Genomic DNA, 7,523 nt, shown 5'->3' on the forward strand with positions numbered 1-7,523 from the left:
GAGTCAAGAAGAACCAAAAACTTAACTTACCTAGAAGTCATGATTATAAAGTCAAAAAATCCTTTGAATAGGACTATAAAGTCAAAACAATCTTTGATTATGATTAACGGTGTGAGAAGCCTTCGATTACGATTATGAGTATGAAAATTAAACTAATTGTGAATAATGTTTACAAATTGTAGAATTAGCTGATTATGAATTACAACATTAATCAATAATCCAACTCAATGCATGACTGGAAGATTGTGTGTGTCTACGTGATCAGCCTTAGATGGTTTGATTGCTCGTTCTTCTCCTGACAAGTGAGGATTGATGGATTATATTTTCAATATTTTAATTGATCTTAAATAAGTTTGAATATATTATTTTATATATAATATATAATTTTTATATATTAAAATTTAAGTTAGCGGTTCGGTTAATAATGGTTCGATTAACCTATAAAACCATAACCGAACCGTTAACCGAATCGTTAGTTATCGGTTAACAAAAATTAGAAACCGAACCAACGGTTTTTAAAATGGTTTAGTTATATCGGTTAATTTGGTTTTGGATCAGCTTTTCGATTATTATGCTCACCCCTATCAAATTGTACACAAATAGTTCAAAATCAACACCTCGTTATAATATTCCATACATCAAAGTATAATTATTTAGAATGCGGAAATCATGAGGGGAGGACGTTGTGCCATCACGCGGGGCCTTTCCCTTTCGAATCGGAAGAAGTAGTTGAAACCATAAACATAAGTTGTAAGCACAAAGCCTAGTGAATTCCTCAAAGCACCACATACCAAAACATACAAGTGTCATGAGCTACCTCATGGTCTTTGCTTGCAATGCCGACGGCCAAATCCCGGTCTTACATACAAGTGTCATGAGCTACTCCCATGGTCTTTCCTTGTAATACCGAGGGCCAAATCTTAGTCTTACATATATGTGCTAGGGACCAGATCCTGGTCTTCTATTCAATTGTCAGGGGCCAGATCCTGGTCTTTCATGCAAGTTTCACGGAGACCACTAACATTCTACATAGCAAAGTAATGGGCCGACATTGGTGCCTTCGGCCCATGAATATAATGAGAAAACTCACCTCATAGACATATAAGCAAATTGAATAGCACACCGCTCCGAGATCAACTCTACCAATCACCTTAATAAATTCAGTGACACAATCTCATCATACATATCAAAATACCTAAAATACCTCTAGGTTAAACCCTAGTCAAAATCCATGTGAAAGTGAACTGAGTCAACTGAGTTGACTCAGTGAGTATGTTGGGGGTACACAATACGAACACTATGCATACAACATGGTTGACTAGAATCTGGAGTTGACCACATACGTGCAGTGTACACGGCTGCCTACAACTTTATCCATTAAGTGCTTAATCCTTAAGAAATTATGTCCAAAATCCAGATCTAGACCTTAAAAGGCGATCTTAACCATAAATTTTCGAACTTTATGGTTTTGCATGGCTATTAAGACCTTAATAACAAAAACCCTAGCTTCTTGACCCATTAAGACAACCTAGACCATGCATGGGAAGAAACCAATGTCCAAGATCACATTTTATGACATAACACACTCTAAAACATCTAAGAGGACAACTCAAATGTCTTGGAGTATTCCATACTCACAAAGATCAAGATTGGGACAAAAAGGTGCCAACTTTAAGCTAAAACTAGATCCAAATAAAATACTCATAAAAGTTGGAGCTTTATACCTCCAAAGGATGTACAAAGGGAAGTAGATGTTGGATCCAAGGTCTAGAGTAAAACACCACAACCTCAAGGTTCTTCCTTCTTCTCCAAAAGCTCCAAAATGAAACCAAAAGGCTCTTCAAGCCTCACAAGGCACTCATACACTTTACGGTTTCGAAATAAGGAAGGAGGCTGAAGATAAGAGGGTGCATGAGGCCATAAAGATACTTAAATATGGTCCAAACCCTAAAAATTAGTGTTTGCACCATGGCTACGATCATAATACTCACCACCTCTATCAGTGCGGATCCTTCTGATTAAATTATTTTGTTGCAACTCAAATTCAATTTTATAAATTTTAAATTTATGAAGGGCTTCATCCTTAGAATGTAATAGATATACACAATAAAATTAGAATAATCATTTATAAAGATAACCATGTATTTCTTACTACTTAATGATGGAGTTACATGCAAATCACATAGATCACTACATATTAATTCAAGCATAATATATTTCCTTTTTACATTAGGAAAAAGTTGCCTAGTAATCTTCATTAGCATGCAAGTTTTACACTTCTATATATTAATGTCAAAAGGTGGTATTATTCCATTTTTAGAAATTTCAATTATTCTTTTATAATGAACATGTCCTAAACAAGCATGCCAAAGAGAAGAATCCTCAACACTAGAACGATCCATATCTATTGAATATACCACATTGCCATTTACATTTAATCTAAACATACCATTACCGAAATATCAAAATCCTACAAATGTACCACACTTTCATAAGATATATTTATCAAATTCATACACTTATTTGTAACCACACTTATTAATTACACCACCAGTAACCAAGTTCTTCCTAATCTTAGGAACATGCATTTCATTTATAAAAACACTTTTTCCAGAATAATAATATAAATACACAGAACCACGACCAACAACATATGCTTTATTTGATCGGTTTTATAGGTTACAAGAACTATGTGCTTGCGGAATTTCACTTAACACTTAAGGGCACATGCAACTTAAAGGATCTATGTCATACACTTTGAATGCATCATACTATGAACAATAAAAACTAACATGAAACCTAATTGAAATTCTATTATAAAAAACACAAGAATTAGGGTTACATATCTTTGATTTGTTGTAGTAAACAAATCACTTCAATCCTTCCTTTGAAGAGCTTGGAAAGTGTAACGCCCGTAGATCCGGGCTAGTCAATTTAGAGGCAATAAATGTCGAAAATGACTTTTCGGCAAAAGATTATTTAGAATAAATAATCTTAACCAAGTTTTAGTATATGTTACAAGGTTTCCCTACATATAAAGAACGCCGAAATCCGAGTTATAACGAAGAAGTTATGACCCGTCGAAGTTTGGCGACGGAACCGACACGGCACCGGGAAGTGTAAATAGTGAATTTACGATGGAGCGATATTCAGCCTTAGCAATCTAAACGAAAGTCGTAGAATTTGTTAAACCAAGAGCGTCCATAAAAAGAACGCCCAAATCTGACTTCGTATGAGGAAGTTATGATTTTTCGAAGTTTCGACTTAACAATGCACAACCCGAAGGTTGAATGTTAGAACGAGCGGTATTTAGCTAACACGACCTAAACGAGAATCGAAGATCTCGTTAATAGTGGTGTAACGATAAAAAGATAGGTGAAAGCGGGTGTCGGATGAAGAAGTTATGGATTTTTAATGGACCAATCCTGTCCCGACCTGTTAATAATATAAAATTTAAAATAAAGTCAAAATTAGCCGACGGAGTCTAAACAAAAGTTGTAGAGTACGTTCCCGCCTACATGTGGATATAAAGAACGTCGAAAACGGAGCTCGTATGAGAAAGATACGAATTTTAGAAGTTAAGTGTGCAATTTGCAAAGCTGATACATGGAATGATGGTGTGGCCGAACTCCCAGCCGTCTGATGAACCCGCTTCGGATCACGACACGTAGACCTCGCATACGGCCAGCGTACCAGCTCAGAATGCGCCGTGTACGAAGTGCCTTCCTTGGTCTACCTTTGCTTACGTCACACCACCCGGAGACCTCCACCTGGCAATCTTATCTGAGCTACGCCCCGCGTAGCTGTTCCGAACGCCCAACATTCCGAGGTTTTGAGTGCCTATAAAAGGGTGCAAGGTGCAACCTTCTTTCCTCACAAATTCAAGTATTCTTTCTCTCTCTACTCTCTCTCTAGCTCCTAAGACCCCCCCCCCCCTAAGCTTAGGTAAACCCCCTAGCACCCGAAGCAAGCCCGAAGGCTCCCAGAGTCCCGAGAAAAAGGGTCTTTCGGTTTAGAAACGTTGCTCCGTGCAAAGTCCAGTTTTCTATAAAACCCGCTGTATGTGAGTTGCGCCTACGCTATTTTTAATATAGCTTCTATTTAATTATAGTAATGTTATTAGGACCTTAAAATAATTATTTGGGCTATTATTATGAGTTATATTGTGTTGTTTAACGCTTATATAATAATAATAATAGTCAGACTATTAATTAGTCTCGGTGAATATTAAACTAAACCTTAGCGGTAATGATACTAGGTTTCGTCGAAAGAAATTGTTTTGAGATAACGAAGTGTTGTCCGAGTGTCGAGTCACCACCTTATCAGGTGAGTGCATGGTCCCTTTCATATTACACATAGATATGAAGTATTTTATATAAACTACATGTTGTGTGTGCATACAATCTGTATACTTGCTATCTATGCTGGATGAACGATTTTATATAATATTTATATGATTTAAACTGCATATGTATTTATATCTACATAATATGTTGGGTAAAACTTGGGTAGATGAAATATGAGTTGGATGATGAGTTGGGAGGTGATATAAACCATGAGGTAAGGGTGAGAGGTGGACGATGTGAGAAACCTTGTTCCAAAATGCTGGCCCCATCATCTAGCAGAGTATGGATGACAACCACGGATTATTCTAGACAGTCCAGTGAAACACTAGCAGGCTCGCAACCTGTAGGTTTTGTGAACGATGTGTTCACTGGTGTACTCTAAAAACCCATTGACATGTATTGTGAGTGGACTCTCAAAAACGATATTGTCAATAAACGAAATAACCTTAGCAGTTGTGCCCGGAGGACAATACCGGCAGCTGCGCCTCAAAGAAAATGTCACAATTCTGGCAGTTGCGCCTAAGTGATAGAATAGCAGCTGTGCTTGACAGTTGTGTCATTGAAAATGATGGACTTTATACCTATTCCTTAGGATTATCCTTAGGAATGAATGAATGAGAAATAGCTGATTCTTAAGGTAGATCCTTAAGAGTAAAGAAGATAATGGGGATGGGTAATTGGGTTAACTGTTTGTTGATTAAACATAATAATTATATTATTGTGGGTTGAAAACCCTATGTACTCACCAGGTTTCCCAACCTGACCCACTCAGTTTATTTATATCACAAGTGTTGATATGAAGTCACATTACACTGAGAGATTAAGGATATATAAATCACTAGTGATAATGATTGTAAGTTTTGTTTATGCTTATGTTTCTGTATTGACGATGACATCCCAAATGTTTTAAAATGAATAAAAATACTTTTCTTCGGAAATGCTTTGATAACGTATTTATCATGTTTTACTAGGAACAAATTCCGCAACATTTTTATTAAAAGAGGTACTCTGATTTTTATAAAGCATAAACAAAATCGGTCTTTTCTGGATGTGAAAATGGGGATGTCACAAAAAGCTAGCACCAAAAGTATGATGTCTCTAATGGCTCACACCTGAACCCTAAAACTAGAGGAAAATTGAGGAAAGAGGAGGAGAGGAAAATTTCATTCCTAAGGATTATGGGAATTGCATGAACAAAAATAAGGTCATAAGGGGTCCTATTTATAGTTTACGTAACTTAGGGACCAAACAAGATTTGAATGTATTCAATCCCAATCCATATCCTTTCCTTATACGCATCCAAGAGGCTTATGGAAACCCCAAGGAAGCTCCCAAAATCGTCCACCCCTTGGATGGTTCTAGAATGGCTTCTTTTGTTCAACTACTGAATAATTACAATTCACCCCTTGCACCTTTAATTAATTTCAATTAATTTCAGATTAATTATGATTTATAATTAATTAATTATAATTGATTTCTTATTGATTTATTAACCTTATAAATTAACAAATCAATTGTTTAACTATTGATCTCACATTAATTTATTAATCACATAATAAATTAACAAATCAACTATTTATTTTCAATTAATATATTAATCATATAATATATTAACAAATCATTTCCTCATAATTTCCAATTAGTTTATTATTCATATAGTAATCTAATAAATCAACCTCTCTCTATAAATGTCATTATAATCAAGTTCTAGCTATGAGGGCAACCCAAAAAGGACTTTGCTTCTAATTTCAATAATATACCAATTTAGTTACTGGCTTAGACACCTTAGTTCAACAATCTTCAACTTGGATAAGTTTGTAACTATAGTTGCAAGTATAGTCCTTAAACTAAACAACAAAGAGTGATTTCCAAAGCTACTGTCGAACTCTGATTCAAATCAAACTTTGGCCATAAGATAACTTATTCATTGATTAAATGATCAACCTCATGTTCATTTATTTGTTTCCCAATTTTCCGATTTGTGATCAATTTAGACTACACAATTGAACACATCAATTTTTTTCGAACCAGGCACCTGGTTTTCATAGATCAACTCAAATCACCAAGGGGGCACAGATATCATTTTTCCTTATTCAGGCAACATGAACGAATTACATTTACTATATAGTCATACAATTTACATATCAAATCACACATAGACTAACCCTTTATAACATCCAGTTATGAGATGTGTTTGATCAAACCAATGCACAACTGATTTGTAACTATGAACTATATATCTCTTCTTTAAGAATAAAAGATATTATGTCTTAGTATTACTTGTGATTAAAATCCATGAAGCAATCTCTAAGTGTGGGTTTAACCAATACTTCAAATCTCTATTGTCAAAGTACTCATGAATATTGTAGCAATTCCAATTGCAATGTCTTAACCTTAATCGACAGTCTACAATCAATTCATGACAGTCTTAATTCGCTACTTACTTCCAAAAGTATGAACGACTATGAAATTTTGAATAATATTTAAATTACTCAAGGAAGTAAAACATGCAAAGTGAAACATAATATTAAATTAGTTGACTATGGTATCATACCTATTGATCATAAATAAATCCATATTATTAATTTATTCATTGTATAATGTTTCGAGTAGTCACCCAACTACTTGAATTAGATAGTATCAGTCATCCCATGTTATGAACATGCATATTATGCCTATCGATGGTCCTTCCTTTGTGAACAGGTCGACTGGACATTACTCCAATGATGCTCATTTCATAATTCCAAATTCTTATCATTATTTAAGATATAGTGGAATTTCATCTTTACATGCATTGTATTTATGTGATGTCAAGTTTCTAAAGTTATAGAGACCGAGTCTTCGATATTATAGAATGTTCCACTAGAACTTGTTACTTGAAACAATTCCATGGTTATGAAGTCTTAAATTCAAGGTACTCTCTTTGAACACTTCTTTGCATTAAAGTTTCCAACTCACATGTAGATTTTACAAAGATCTCACATTATGGAAACATTTATGTATTCCCATATGTGCAACATTCTGACCAAGAATCATCTCAATGTAGAACGTGTCATTATGTTCTATCCGAATAATAACACACTTCCAATTTTCCACAAACAACCAATTCTTTGGTAAAACCTTAGAATGTTCTTGGCAGTTGTTTGACAAACTTAATCACATGTAATTCTAATCCTT

The sequence above is a fragment of the Lactuca saligna genome, chromosome 4 (assembly GCF_052625555.1).
Source record: "Lactuca saligna cultivar CGN05327 chromosome 4, ASM5262555v1, whole genome shotgun sequence".
Classification (NCBI taxonomy): domain Eukaryota; kingdom Viridiplantae; phylum Streptophyta; class Magnoliopsida; order Asterales; family Asteraceae; genus Lactuca; species Lactuca saligna.